This window comes from Nicotiana tomentosiformis, chromosome 8 (assembly GCF_000390325.3).
Source record: "Nicotiana tomentosiformis chromosome 8, ASM39032v3, whole genome shotgun sequence".
Lineage (NCBI taxonomy): Eukaryota > Viridiplantae > Streptophyta > Magnoliopsida > Solanales > Solanaceae > Nicotiana > Nicotiana tomentosiformis.
In genome coordinates, this window is record NC_090819.1 from 79852343 (window position 1) to 79868876 (window position 16534).

The following is a 16534-nucleotide window of genomic DNA, read 5'->3' on the forward strand; positions in this document are numbered from 1 at the left end:
ATTTCACAATACCGTCTAGTAAGAGGAATATGCATCTCTATGCTTACATACCAAGTATGCATGTCAAATGAATAATTTTACGGTGATATTCCCATGTACTCTCACCTCAACATACTCAAGTTGTCTATCTCAATTCCCCAATTTATCTCACACACAAAATCACTCAGCAATGTACGGGTGCCTGGCTCATAATCCCCTCACCAAAGCACGTGTATATAGATCACTGTGCCTGCGCTCACTGCTGGTATGTTAGACTCCGAAGGGGCGGATTCTGCCCAAGTGCTAATCAAAAGCCTATAAGGCCTGCTGCGCCATGCAACTCGATCCACGATAGTAATAAAGACAATAAGTCCTGATGCGGCGTGCAGCCTGATCCACAACAACAACAACAACAACAATAGTAGTAGTAGTAGTAGTAGTAGTAATAATAATAATAATAATAATACTACTACTACTAATAATAATAGTAATAATAATAATAATAATAATAATAGTAATAATAATAGTAATAGTTATAATAATAGTAATAGTAATAATAATAATAATAATAATAATAATAGTAATAGTAATAATAATAATAGTAATAGATAATAATAATAATAATAATAATAATACTACTAATAATAGTAATAATAATAATAATACTAGTAGTAGTAGTAGTAGTAATAATAATAATAGTAGTAGTAGTAGTAGTAGTAATAATAATAATAATAATAATAATAATAATAATAATAATAATAATAATAATAATAATAGTAGTAGTAGTAGTAGTAGTAGTAGTAGTAGTAGTAGTAATAATAATAATAATAATAATAATAATAATAATAATAATAATAATAATAATAATAATAATAATAATAATAATAATAATAATAATAATAATAAAGCCATTATGCCCTACTGCGACATGCATCCCGATCCACAACAACACTCTTGACTCTGCTCTACGTCCCATATAAATCATCAACCTCTCAAGTCTCAAGGTCTCACAATCTCATACCACCCATCCCAACAACTCATATATTGAAAAATAACAATGAGAACATGTGATGTAGCGATGGATGATGAACACAAACTTAGATATGTTATGCAAATGAAGAATCATGACTGAGTGTATAATTACAGTTAAATCAGATAACTCAAGACGACAAAAACAACCTCATTAAGTCTCAATCGAATAAGCACATAGGTTAAACATGATTTTCTTTTTAACATGAATCAAAACTCAAATAATCAAGCAAGTAGCGGAAAAATACGGATATAACAGGATGTGATAGCAGAACAAGTCTAATAATAGTCTAAAAGTCCACTTGAGTCATGATTACCCCGGTGCACGCCTACATGCCCGTCACCTAGCGTGTGCGTCACCCTAATAAATCTCTTATAACATAGTTCTCAGGGTTAAATACCCTCAAATTCAAGTTTAGATATGTTACTTACCTCGAACAAGCCAAATCCAATACCGAACAAGCCAAACAATACTTTAGAAATGCCATCCCACTAGTATCGATCTCCGAACAGCACGAAACTAGCCAAAACCAACTCAAAAATATCAAATAATGCCTAAGGAAATAATCTCAAATGATAAAGGTCGAATATTTACACATTTACTCAAAGTCAACCAAAACGTCAAATGCGGGCCCGCACCTCAGAACCTAGCAAAACTCATAAAATTCGATATCCCATTCAATTACGAGTCCAATCATACTAATTTGACTCAAAACTGACTCCGAATCGAAGTTCAAAACTCAAAAATTCACTTTAGGAAACTTTAGACAAACCCCCCAATTTCTCTTTAAAATTCAATATCTATATGCCAAAATCGAAGATAGATTCATGAAATATAATAAATACAAGTACAAAACACTTATCCCAATCCATGTACTGAAAATCGCCTCCAAAATTGCCCAAATCCGAGCTCCAAAACTCAAAATATGATAAAATCTCTTAAACCTTCATAATAGACTACTTTATACACTTCTCTAGGGGTACCCTTCGCGAACGCGGAAGGACCCTCGTGTTCTCGATGAACAAAAACTCACTGCCACAAGAAGATTCAACGTGTTCATGGCATAGACCTCCCGAACGCGATGCGAAGCAGATCCAGATCTTCGTGAACACGGCTATTACTTCGCGAACGCAATGATATTTCCTCCAGCTCCCAGATCCTCAAGTCAACTCTATGCGAACGCGATCTGACTGACGCAAACGCGATACTCAGGCGTCACAAGGTACGCGAATGTGATTACCCAGTCGCGATCATGATGAAGGAAATACCTAGCTCCCATAATACACTACATGATCGCGACCCAATCTTCGCGATCGTGAAAAAGATCTGAATCACCAGAAATCAGCATTGCCAAAGAACATAGAAATTATCCGAAACTCATCTGAAACTCACCCCGAGCCCCTCAGGACCCCGTCCGAACATGCTAACATGTCTCAAAACATAAAACGGACCTACTCAATGACTCAAATCTCACATAACAACTTCAAAACCACGAATCGTACCTCAAATCAAACTTTTGAACTTTCAACTTCCAAAACTCGTGTCGAACCATATCAAATCAACCCGTAATGACCTCAAAATTTTCACACAAGTTCCAAATGACATAACGAACCTATTTCAACTTCAGGAACAATAATTTGAACCCTATATCATCAAAGTCAACTCTCGGTCAAACTTATGAACTTTCTAAACCTTCAAATATCCAACTTTTACCAAATAGTGTCGAAACCTTCTAGAAATATCCAAATGCAAATCTGGGTATACGCTCAAATCAAAAATTATTATCTGGACCTAACAAAATCATCAAAACTCTGATCCGTGGTCAAATACACAAAAGTCAAACTTGGTCAACTCTTCCAAGTTAAAGCTTCTAACATGAAATTCATTTTTCCAAATTAATTCCAAATCACCCAAAAATCCAAACCGACGATACACACAAGTCATAATAAAACATACGGAGCTACTCATGCCCTCAAATCGCTGAACGAAGTTCAAATGCTTAAAATGGCCGATTGGGTCATTCCATTCTCCCTCACTTAAACATACATTCATTCTCGAACTTGCCAAGAGTCGTTCCAAAGCCATCCAATCAGTGTGTAACCTTATCATGCAAATACTCAGGAGTGATCCCACATTACCCCAATCCATATAAGTCTGTCAACTCAACATAACCGGAGATTCTTCCTTCAACCTTAGCCTATAAACCTTGAAACCCAATTTTCACCATCTGAAATTCCTTTTAATTCCCGAATCTCGCATCTATACATTGTACAAGTGTGAACAAGTTGTATCAAGCCATAACCATAACCCAAGATGTAATCACTTGATATACCACATAACTCGCATACTTGTAGTGATAATTTCCGATCACAGTAGCTGCTCAAAAACAAATTTGGTATTGGTAATAAGCCTCATATCAAATAAAACCTCATTAAAAACCTTCGTACAATACCGATGATGCAATAAACATGCAGAAACTTGTATTCACTCATCAGATCAACAAGTCATGGAGCTCTCTCTCGCCCGAAAAGAACCAAAGCCAAATTCTAAGCTGACTTCTGATATTATTCTTCCAACATACCGTAATCAAATTCGATAATGCCCATTCTAGGTCCAATGACCTCATCTCATCAAACACAACTATTCTACTGACATGCCATACTAATACAACCTAAAACCACAAACTGTACAATCCGTGCACTAATAAGCAAGAACTCAAATGTATTCAAACATGGAAAATGACTCAAATAAGAGAACTGACCCGCAAGATCAACAAGTACCACCACAAATGCAATGCTATGAACCCATCACACATAGTAAAACCAACATGCACGAATCTATAACAAAGGATCCTATCCCAACATAACCCCCCTACAATGTGTGACCCATCCAAACACCGGTCCATATGAAATACCTCAAGCTACAATGCTCAAAATTAACAACCATACGCAATTTGACATCAAGTACACAAAGTGCATGACTATAATAGTGGAGAAGCGAATACCACAATATACCACAGTTCGGAAAGACCATAACCAAGGCACAATCAACCATTCAACACTCCAGTAACTATCTCGCTCGAATTATTTCCGCAAGGCCCAAACAAAAATCCATCTAGTGTGCAAACAACCAAAAGATCACAACCCATTATAGCAAAGTAGAGTAACACATAGAACATATCAGAATACGTACATAATCAACTCCAATAAAATGGCACAATATTCAACAATACAATGTTGAGTCAACAAATCCGACCCGGTGCAGAATACATACCCTCATTGGGCCTACCAATGGGCCCCCAAATCAACTCTGGTCATCCACAATTAGATAAATAGCACTTCAGAATTCCACAATAACCTAAAAATAACACATACCATCAACTGGCTAACTTGGCCATATCTTCACAGTCCGTAACTGTTGCACCCTATTTTGCACTAGTCAAGACAGGATTCAACTTATGATTTCTCTATTGTTGATAAAAGAGAGTCGCCACCTAATATTTAAAGGTATACTAGTGTACTTGTTTAATTAGTAAGTCATGTTCCTTATAAGTTTGCAAACCGGTGAGATTATGGGTAAGGGTTCTTGTTCTTCTAAGGAGAAGGTGTTAGGCGTCCCTTAAAATTTACCTGAGGTAGCTCCATAGGACTTACTCTAATTTTAGGGAACCAGTTATTTATCCTATGATTAATTACTATTAAGGTATGGCTTACTATATATATTTAAGGGAGGTATATAAGGGACGTAAGACTTAAGAAGGATGTGAGATTATAAAAGGATTGTGAAAGGCTAAAAGAGTTCTGAAAGTAGTCCATATTTTATAAGGCTTGTAATAATGATATTAAGTTATGGAAGCAGTTGTTTTAAGGAATGGATGTTTATATAACTCTAATAATATTTGTAAGAGAGTGAGCCTAAATTTACATTGATTTTAAAAATTTGAAAAGAGGAGATCTTTTGGAGATCCATTTTTGGGGCGATAGTACTTCACTATTTTTACGAAAATTTGATTTTTTGCGTCTTGTTAGTAAAAACCGGCAATTCTTTCAGATTTCCTTTCTGAAAATGGGGCTGTTGTTTTTGACTAGAGTCTGGGCTTCAAAATCTTTAAAGAGAGGTGAGTGAACAAGATGAATAAATTATAATTAGCAGAGTGAAGACCGATCACTAACTAATTCTCTTTAAATCCAATATTATTTAAAGTTTGCCTATGTTTCAGGTGTTATTAAAGTATGAAGGATAAGTACATGATCTAATATCTGAGTGTCGTATAAATGATAGCAAAATACGATAAAGCGACAAGGCGGTAGGTAAAGTAATAAAGCGATAAACTAGATTAAAGAAATAATAACATAATAATGAAGGAAATGAGGGAAAGAAGACTGGACTCTAAGGGTTGGGCCTCAAGAAGGAAGGCCCATCGATGGAAAGGTACGACTAGCTGACTGGACCCTCCAAATAAATGTAACAAGGCTGGTCTGGGCTTCAGTTCTTTTAAAACTCAGCAGGCCCAAATGTGTACATGCCCAAAAAAGAAAGAAGGCCAATAGATGTATATTCCACATTCTCAACATATTCAAACATGTATGAAATATATATATAGACAAGCAGCTGGAACAAGAAAATATCAATATTCAAATGCTATGGAAATTTTATTAATGTGGTATTTATACACGACAAATAATTTGCTTTGAAAAAACCTTTCGTTGTTATTAAACACTAAACCCTAAAGAAACAAATGTGTCAATGAATTAAGGGCTAAGGAGGAAGTTCTACTCAAGGTTGATGCCCCCTTTGAATCCCCCGACACATCAAAGTTCCCAAGGGACTCAAGGCCTAGGGCAATGCTTGTTCCAGGGAGGGCATCCCAACCTAGAGTTAAACTCCATTCTCAAATAGCATCAAACACTAACAACATATTTTACTTATAGGTTTAAATGACAATGAGGCCCTTTCAATGTAAATTAAATGCTACATCATTACTTTCCACAAAAATATACTTTCCCTCCTAACATATAAACACATAGTCTACATTGATACCTAACAGAAATACATATCAAGTGAACTTAAAGGTCTGACTTTCGAACACACATAGGAGAGGAGTAGAAACATCACAAGCATGTTGTAAAGGTTTGAACAATAAATAAGAGCACATTCAAAGGAAAGACAAGCTATGCAGGGTCATAAATGCAACAACACAGCAAATACAAATGTTCCTGTCTCTAGCAAACCAACCGTGAACTGATTGGTTTGCTTCTAGCATATGCAGGAGTTGGTGATACTAAATAGTCATAGCTAACCACTTTTACAGAAGATATCAGAAACAAGTTTGGACTTTCAGCATGACTATAAGTTCGCAGATTTGAACATGGAATCCCTAAGGGCTCAACAGACCTAGAAATCGCTAAAAAGAATGTCGAGCAAAGAGTATTCTGTGGAGGAGTAGCTGAAGAAACCTCCAATGCATATATCAATCATGGATCTATTAATGAGCTCCGACAGTCTTAAGGACGCCCAATTGAAAGTACTAAGTGGGGTAAGCGTACCAAGTGACACCACTAGTGAGGCGTTGGCCGCGACAATTTGAAAAATGGTCGAAGCAAACATGATCACTTTCAAAAGAGATGAACTTCATGTCGAAGGCGCAAGTCACAACAAGGCTCTTCACATCACTATCAAATGCGGGGACTAAGTGGTGTCCTGGGTTTTGGTCGATGGAGGGTCTGGAGTCAACATTTGTCCGCTCTCCACTTTGCGGGAGTTGGGAATTCATTTGAGGGAAGTCATGGAAAGCCTCATAAGGGTGAGAGCCTTTGATGGATCGCAAAAGGATGTTATTGGGGAAATTTATTTTGTTCTACAGATCGGGCCGGTTGATTTTCCACTGTTGTTTCAAGTAATGTATGTCTCCTCTTCCTACAACTTGCTGCTAGGTAGGCCCTGGTACAAATTTCATAGACTGTGCCATCCACTTTGCACCAATGCATGAAATTTGAGTAGGGATGTCAGGAGATCGTGGTTCACGGCGAGTGGGGTCACTCCGCCTATTTGGAATATGTTGTTCCATTCATTGAAGGGCTAGATGGAGTTGCCTTCCATGTATTGGAAATCATGCAGAATACCGAGATGGAGAAGACTGAATAAAACTTGGGAATACAATCGCCGTATAGATCCAAGATGGATATGAGGGAGATGATGAAACATGGATATAGGCCAAGAACAGGGTTCGGAGCCAAGTCAGACGGAATCACAGAGCCAATTGAACATAATGGGAAGAAAGGAAGGGTTAGCATAGCATATCAGCCTCCGAAAAGGAAAGCTCGCACCATTAGCTCCGGGAAAAAGGTTTTTGTGCCAGAGCATGTTGCAAGTCTGGGACAGAGTTCAGTACCCGAAGATGATAACATCGACATGATGGGAAAGTTGTTCGTGAATGTGATTGAAGAATGCTGTGATGACATCAAGACACCAGCTATTAGGGATGCCGAACCAGGAGAAGAGCTGCAAAATTGGACTGCTAGTCCATCTTTGGTTCGCCGGGAGTCTTGGTGGTATGGAACTGTAAAATTTTTCTTTTGAAAAGAGCACGGTCAATTGAGGCTTGTACCGTGTATGTACCATTTTTCTCCTCCACAATAATGTTTGATATATGATTGATATAAGTCTGAACCATCATTGTAGGACTCAAGTGCACTGTGATAATCGAAGCCTTTTAAGGAGCGATCCTGGCAGCTTATGCATTTCCTATAGTGACAATTGTTCCCTTTAGGTCATATTCTTTGTCCAATGTTTATCATGTTAGCTCCCTGATATCGATGATTTGGCAGCGGATTGCAATTTACATTAGGCGATGCCGGAGTGCACTGAATGGCTTCGTTCTTGATCAGGGTCTCAATTTCATTCTTTAACTTGAAACAATCTTTAGTAGCATGCCCATGTACATTGGAATGGTACACGAATCTTTTTGTGGCATCAAAATAATTGGAGGGATGTTCAGGAACCCTTCCTTCGACTGGGTATATCAACCCTACTCTTCTTAATCTATTGAACAATTGGGCCAGAGGTTCAGCAATCGGGGTATATTTTCTAGGACCCTTTTCTTCGTAGTTGGGATGAGGGCGTGGTGCATAAACAGGTCAGTTTTGATAAGTAGTGTTTTGGTCAGGAGCGTATAGTCATTATGGGTTTTGGTTATTATTGGCTCAAGGAAGGTTGTATTGTGGTTGAGGATGGTAATATGGTTGGGTATTATAGACTGGAGCGTAAGTGGGTGGTGGTGAATGATTGTTTGGGGAATAAGAGGTGCTTCTGTGATGTGGGTTCGGTTGATAATAAGGCACGACTGCTGAGACCTCTTCTTTCTTCTTCTTTCCATCGCCGCATGACCCTGACTGGATGGTCTTGCTGGCCACTTGCAATGGCGCCATAGATTGTACTTTACCGGATTTTATGCCCTCTTCTATGAAATCTCCCATCTTGACCAACTCGGGGAATTTTTATCCCATCATTCCCATCATCTTTTCGAAGTATATTCCCTCCTATGCTCTGATGGAATACTTGGTTAGTTCACTTTTGTCCAGCGGAGGTTGTGCCCTGGAAGCCTTCGAACTCCACCGGCATGCATATTCTTGGAATGGCTCGGATGGCTTTTTCTGTAGGTTTGCCAGTGTGAACCGGTCAGAAGTGATCTCTATGTTAAATCAAAAGCAATTCATGAAGCCCTCCGCCATATCTGGCCAAGTTCTGCAATTTTGTGGATCCTATCGAGTATACCAGGTGAGTGCTTCTCCTGTCAAACTTCTTATAAATAACTTCATTCTTAGCTTCCCGTTCCTCCCCACTCCGACTAACATGTCACAATATGCCCTCAAATGTGTGTGAGGGTCCCCCATCCCATCGAAGATATTGAACTTTGGGGGTCTGTATCCTGCTGGCATATCCAAATCTGGATGAATACACAGATCCTCGTAGCCAAACATTCACTTCCCCGGGCAACTTGGAGGCTCTTCATTTGCCTTCTCAACATTTGCAATTTCTCAAATACTGACTCTTCTTCCTTACGCCTGGCTTCTCTCTCCATCTCGATGTATTGGTCAATCTCAAAAGGCACCCTGACTGTGATAAGTGCTGTAAAGGTTGGTTCAAAATGGCATATAAAGGGGGAACATACCGCTCATGGGTGGCAGCATGTGCCATAGGTATGTGCTGGTTAGTAGTGAAAGTGACCCTGTCACGAGGAGGGTTGGTTGCATTAGTGGTTACAAGTGGGTTTTGTGATGTCTGAGTGTATTGTAGTACATAGGGAGTGCGAATAAGGGGATTTGCTGGGTTAGCGGGAGTTACTGGAGGTATGACTTGAGTGATAGAAGTTGAAGTTAGGGTGTTGTTGTTTTGGCATGATGTGGAAGGAAAGTGATCAGGGAATGAATCCAAAGAAGGAAATCGAGGTGGTTGAGGAAGTGTTGTCATGGCCAGGTGCGCCAATTCTCTTATATGATCTACCTCCTCCCTTAAAGAGTCCATTTCCTGGTCTACCCTGACCACGTGTTCATCATTCCTAGTGTTGTCTTTTTCTCCCGGCCGCCCCGAGCTGTCGGCTATGACCAGAGCTTGTCCAGTTGGGTCTTCTACGGCTGACATCTTTCCCTCGGACCTTAGATTGTATGGTGGTTCCGCCAGTTTTGGTCGACACAAACCAACTTTCTTTTCTTTTTGGGGATAAAATAATAAGAAAAATAAGAAGAAGTATAAGAAAAATGAACAAGAGTCATTTCTTCGTTTATACAAGCAGGAAGTTACACAGAGCAAATAATTCATGCATTATAGTTAGCGCGTTTCCTAGAATTCATGGGGACCTCTCATTACCTGAGGTAGGCCTAATTCAAAAATATTTGACATATATTTAGACTCGGCACATTTAGATCCGAAGCAATTTATTTTCATTGATAATTTGGACTGATACAAGTGGGAACAAGGATTACATCACTATTTTATAGAACAACATGGGCTTCGACAACTTGCCCTTTTGGAAAGTAAAATAGAAACTTGGGATACGGGTACATAATTGGGAAAGAGGAGAAATCAACAAACTCTAATAACCATTCCCTGAGTCATTTCCCATATTCTTCTCTTCTTCCAGCTCCTCCTCCGGGTCTTCCTCAAACTCCTCCTCGTTATCATTGAACTCCTCCTCCTCCTTCTCCGGGTCTCCTTATCTTACTCTGCATTCCACTACCCGGTCATCGTCTTCAGTAGGTGGAAGCATGTGGTCAATGGTTTCTGGGACTACTTGATGATGCATCGAAGTGGTCACGAGGTAATGTGGCAAGATCTCATGGTAAATCTGCAAAGCAACCACTGCGTCTTCTAACCAGGCAATACCCTCTCTGCTCGGTCAGGTCAGCTCTTTTTCTTCGTTGATCCAGACGTAATACTCAGGAGTACACCACAAGTTTTGACCCATAGGCATCATGACCAGGTCATTCCACTCTTCTTGGAGCCTTCTTATTCTGGGAATTGGAATTTTCCCGTTGTACTCATCCTCATATAATGCCGTCCTTGTATACAGAGGCACATCTTGGATCATCCCGAACTGTCTAAGGACACGCAGGGGTGGGTATGGTTGAATACCTTCAGGTTCGATTAGCTCGATGAAGTATTTTTGAGGACTCCTCAAGATTGCTCTTCCACCTAACCAGGATAGTTTCCTATTGATCCATTCCCCGCTAAAGTTTGTCAGCATTTCCCTCCACTCTTCTTGACCATGTGGGGAGACCAATAGCCCACAAAAGAGAGTCGCCACCTAATATTTTAAGGCATACTAGGGTAACTATTTAATTACTAAGTCATATTCCTTATAGGTCTGCAAACCGGTGAGATTATGGGTAAGGGTTCTTGTTCTTCTAACGGGAAGGCATTAGGCACCCCTTAACATCTACCTGAGGTAGCTCCATAGGACATAGACATATTTTAGGAAACCAGTTATTTATAATATGCTTAATTACTATTAGGGCATGGCTTACTATATATATATATATATATATATATATATATATATATATATATATATATATATTTTTTTTTTTTTTAAGGGAGGGTATATATATAAGGGACGTAAGACTTAAGAAGGATGTGAGATTATAAAAGAGTTTTGAAAGGTTAAAAGAGTTCTGAAAGTAGTCCATATTTTATAAGGCTTGTAATAATGAGATTAAGTTATGGAAGCCTTTGTTTTAAGGAATGGGTATTTATATAACTCTAAAAATATTTGTAAGAGAGTGAGCCTAAATGTAACTTGATTTTAAAATTCTGAAAAAAGGCGGTATTTTGGAGATCCATTCTTTGGGCGATAGTACTTCACTGTTTTTACTAAAATTTGATTTTTTGCGTCATTTTAGTAAAAACCAGCGATTCTTTCTGATTTTCTTTTTGAAAACGAGGCTGCTGCTTTTTACTAGAGTCTCGGCTTCAAAATCTTTAAAGAGAGGTGAGTGAACAAGATGAATAATTAGCGGAGTGAAGATTGATTACTAACTAATTCTCTTTAAATCCTATATTATTTAAAGTTTGCCTATGTTTCGGGTGATATTAAAGCATGAAGGCTAAGTACATGATCTAATATATGAGTGTTATATACATGATAGCAAAATACGATAAAACAATAAGGCGGTAGGTAAAGTAATAAAGCGATAAACTAGATTAAAGAAATAATAACATAATAATGAAGGAAATGAGGGAAAGAAGATTGGACTCTGAGGGTTGGGCCTCAAGAAGGAAGGCCCATCAATGGAAAGGCATGACTAGCTGATTGGGCCCTCCAGATAAATGCAACAAGGCTAGTTTGGGCTTGAGTTCTTTTAAAACTCAGCAGTCCCAAATGTGTACATGCCCAAAAAAGAAAGAAGGACATTAGATGTATATTCCACATTCTCAACATATTCAAACATGTATGAAATATATATAGACAAGCAACTGGAACAAGAAAATATCAATATTCAAATGCTATGGAAATTATATTAATGTGGTATTTATACACGACAAATAATTTGCATTGGAAAAACCTTTCGTTGTCATTAAACACTAAACCCCTAAAGAAACAAATGTGTCAATGAATTAAGGGCTAAGGAGGAAGTTCTACTCAAGGTTGATGGCCCCTTTAAATCCCCCGACACTTCAAAGTTCCCAAGGGACTCAAGGCCTAGGGCAATGCTTGTGCCAGGGAGGGCAGCTCAACCTAGAGTTAAACTCCACTCTCAAATACCCTCAAACACTAACAACATATTTTACTTATAGGTTTAAATGACAATGAGGCCCTTTCAATGTAAATTAAATGCTACATCATTACTTCCCACAAAAATATACTTTCCCTCCTCACATAAGAACACATAGTCTACATTGATACCTAACAGAAATACATATCAAGTGAACTTAAAGGTCTGACTTTCGAACACACATATGAGAGGAGTAGAATCATCACAAGCATGTTGTAAAGGTCTGAACATTAAATAAGAGCACATTCAAAGGAAAGACAAGCTATATAGGGTCATATATGCAACAACACAGCAAATACAAATGTTCCTGTCTCTAGCAAACAAACTGTGAACTGATTGGTTTGCTTCTAGCATATGCAAGAGTTGGTGATACTACTTAGCACCTTAAGGGTCATTAATAAAGATTCAAATAGAATAGTCATAGCTAACCATTTTTACAGAAGATATCAGAAACAAGTTTGGACTTCCAGCATGACTATAAGTTCATAGATTTGAACATGGAATCCCTAAGGGCTCAACAGACCCAGAAACCGCCGAAAAGAATGTCGAGCAAAGAGTATTCTGTGGAGGAGTAGCTGAAGAAACCTCCAATGCATATATCAATCATGGATCTATTAATGAGCTCCGACAGTCTTACGGACGCTCTATTGAAAGTACTAAGTGGGGTAAGTGTACCAAGTGACACCACTAGTGAGGCGTTGGCCGCAATAATTTGAAAAATGGTCGAAGCAAACATGATCACTTTCAAAGGAGATGAACTTCATGTCGAAGGTGCAAGTCACAACAAGGATCTTCACATCACTGTCAAATGCGGGGACAAAGAAGTGTCCTAGGTTTTGGTCGATGGAGGGTCTGGAGTCAACATTTGTCTGCTCTCCACTTTGCGGGAGTTGGGAATTCATTTGAGGAAAGTCATGGAAATCCTTGTAAGGGTGAGATTCTTTGATGGATCGCAAAAGGATGTTATTGGGGAAATTTATTTAGTTTTTCAGATCGGGCTAGTCGATTTTCCATTATTGTTTCAAGTAATGTATGTCTCCTCTTCCTACAACTTGCTGCTAGGTAGGCCCTGGTACAAATGTCATGGACCGTGCCATCCACTTTGCACCAATGCATGAAATTTGAGTGGGGATGTCAGGAGATCGTGGTTCACGGCGAGTGGGGTCACTCCGCCTATTTGGAATATGTAGTTCCATTCATTGAAGGGGTAAATGGAGTTGCCTTCCATGCATTGGAAATCATGCAGACTACCGAGATGGAGAAGACTGAATAAAACTTGGGAATGCAGTCACCGTATAGATCCAAGATGGATATAAGGGAGATGATGAAACATGGATATAGGCCAAGAACAGGGCTCGGAGCCAAGTCAGACGGAATCACAGAGCCAATTGAACATAATGGGCAGAAAGGAAGGGTTAAAATAGCATATCATCCTCCAAAAAGGAAAGTTCGCACCATTAGCTCCGGGAAAAAAGTTTTTGTGCCAGAGCATGTTGCAAGTCTTGGATAGAGTTCAGTACCGGAAGATGATATCATCGACAGGATGGGAAAGTTGTTCGTGAATGTGAATGAAGAATGCTGTGAAGGAACTGACATCAAGACACCAGCTATTAGGGATGCCGAACCAGGAGAAGAGCTGCAAAATTGGACTGCTAGTCCATCTTTGGTTCGCCGGGAGTCTTGATAGTATGGAACTGTAAAAGTTTTCTTTTGAAAGGAGCACGGTCAATTGAGGCTTGTACCGTGTATGTACCATTTTTCTCCTCCACAATCATGTTTGATATATTATTGATATAAGTCTGAACCATCATTGTAGGACTCAAGTGCACTGTGATAATCAAAGCCTTTTAAGGAGCGATCCTGGCAGCTTATGCATTTCCTATAGTGAAAATTGTTCCCTTTAGGTCATATTCTTTGTCCAATGTGATCATGTTAGCTCCCTGATTTGGCAGCGGATTACAATTTACATTAGGCAGTGCCGGAGTACACTGAATGGCTTCGTTCCTGATCAGGGTCTCAATTTCATTCTTCAACTTGAAACAATCTTTAGTAGCATGCCCAGGTACATTGGAACGGTACACACATCTTTTTGTGGCATCAAAATATTTGGAGGGATGCTCAGGAACCCTTCCTTCGACTGGGTGTATCAACCCTACTCTTCTAAATCTATTGAACAATTGGGCCAGAGGTTCAGCAATCGGGGTATATGTTCTAGGACCCTTTTCTTCGTAGTTGGGATGAGGGTGTGGTTCATAAGCAGGTCAGTTTTGATAAGTAGTGGTTTGGTCAGGAGCGTATGGCCATTATGGGTTTTTGTTAATATTGGCTCAAGAAAGGTTGTATTGTGGTTGAGGGTGGTAATATGGTTGGGTATTATAGACTGGAGCGTAAGTGGGTGGTGGTGAATGATTTTTTGGGGAATAAGAGGTGCTTCTGTGATGTGGGTTGGGTTGATAATAAGGGACGACTGCTGAGACCTCTTCTTTCTTCTTCTTTCCATCGCCGAATAACCCTGACTGGATGGCCTTGCTGGCCGCTTGCAATGGCGCCATAGATTGTACTTTACCGAATTTTATGCCCTCTTCTAAGAAATCTCCCATCTTGACCAACTCGGGGAATTTTTGTCCCATCATTCCAATCATCTTTTCGAAGTATATTCCCTCCTGGCTCTGATGGAATACTTGGTTAGTTCACTTTCATCCAGCGGAGGTTGTGCCCTGGAAGCCTTCGACCTCCACCGGCATGCATATTCTTGGAATGGATCGGATGGCTTTTTCTGTAGGTTCACCAGTATGAACCGGTCAAGAGTGATCTCTATGTTAAATCGAAAGCGATTCATGAATCCTCCGCCATATCTTGCCAAGTTCTGCAATTTTGTGGATCATGTCGAGTATACCAGGTGAGTGCTTCTCCCGTCAAACTTCTTATAAATAAATTCATTCTTAGCTTCCCGTTCCTCCCCACTCTGACTAACATGTCACAATATGCCCTCAAATGTATGTGAGGGTCCCCCGTCCCATCGAAGATATTGAACTTTGGGGGTCTGTATCCTACTGGCATATCCACATCTAGATGAATACACAGATCCTCGTAGCCAAACATTCACTTCCCCGGGCAACTTGGAGGCTCTTCATTTGCCTTCTCAACATTTGCAATTTCTCAAATACTGACTCTTCTTCCTTACGCCTGGCTTCTCTCTCCATCTCGATGTATTGGTCAATCTCAAAAGGCACCCTGACCGTGACAGGTGCTGTAAAGGTTGGTTCAAAAATGGGATATATAGGGGGAATATACCGCTCATGGGTGGCGGCATGTGCCATAGGTATGTCCTGGTTAGTGGTGAAAGTGACCTTGTCATGAGGAGGGGTGGTTGCATTAGTGGTAACAAGTGGGTTTTGTGATGTCTGAGTGTATTGTAGTACGTAGGGAGTGCGAATAAGGGGATTTGGTGGGTTAGCGGGGGTTACTGGAGGTATGACTTGAGTGATAGAAGTTGAAGTTAGGGTGTTGTTGTTTTGGCGTGATGTGGAAGGAAAGTGATCAGGGAATGAATTCAAAGAAGAAAATCGAGGTGGTTGAGGAAGTGTTGTCATGGCCAGGTGCACCAGTTCTCTTATATGATGTACCTCCTCCCTTAAAGAGTCCATTTTCTGGGCCATCCTGACCATGTGTTCATCATTTCTAGTGTTGTCTTTTTCTCCCGGCTGCCCCGGGCTGTCGGCTATGACCAGAGCATGTCTAGTTCGGTCTTCTACGGCTGACGTCTTTCCCTCGGACCTTAGATTGTATGGTGGTTCCGCCAGTTTTGGTCCACACAAACCAACTTTCTTTTCTTTTTGGGGATAAAATAAGAAGAAAAATGAACAAGAGTCGTTTCTTCGTTTATACAAGCAGGAAGTTACACAGAGCCAATAATTCGTGCATTATAGTTAGCGCGTTTCCTAGAATTCGTGGGGACCTCTCATTAACTGAGGCCTAATTCAAAAATATTTGACAAATATTTAGACTCGGCACATTTAGATCCGAAACAATTTATTTTCATTGATAATTTGGAGTGATACAAGTGGGAACAAGGATTACATCACTGTTTTATAGAACTACATGGGCTTCGACAACTTGCCCTTTTGGAAAGTAAAATAGAAACTAGGGATACAGGTACATAATAGGGAAAGAGGAGAAATCAACCAACTTTAATAACCATTCCCTGATTCATTTCCCATATTCTTCTCTTCTTCCAGCTCCTCCTCCGGGTCTT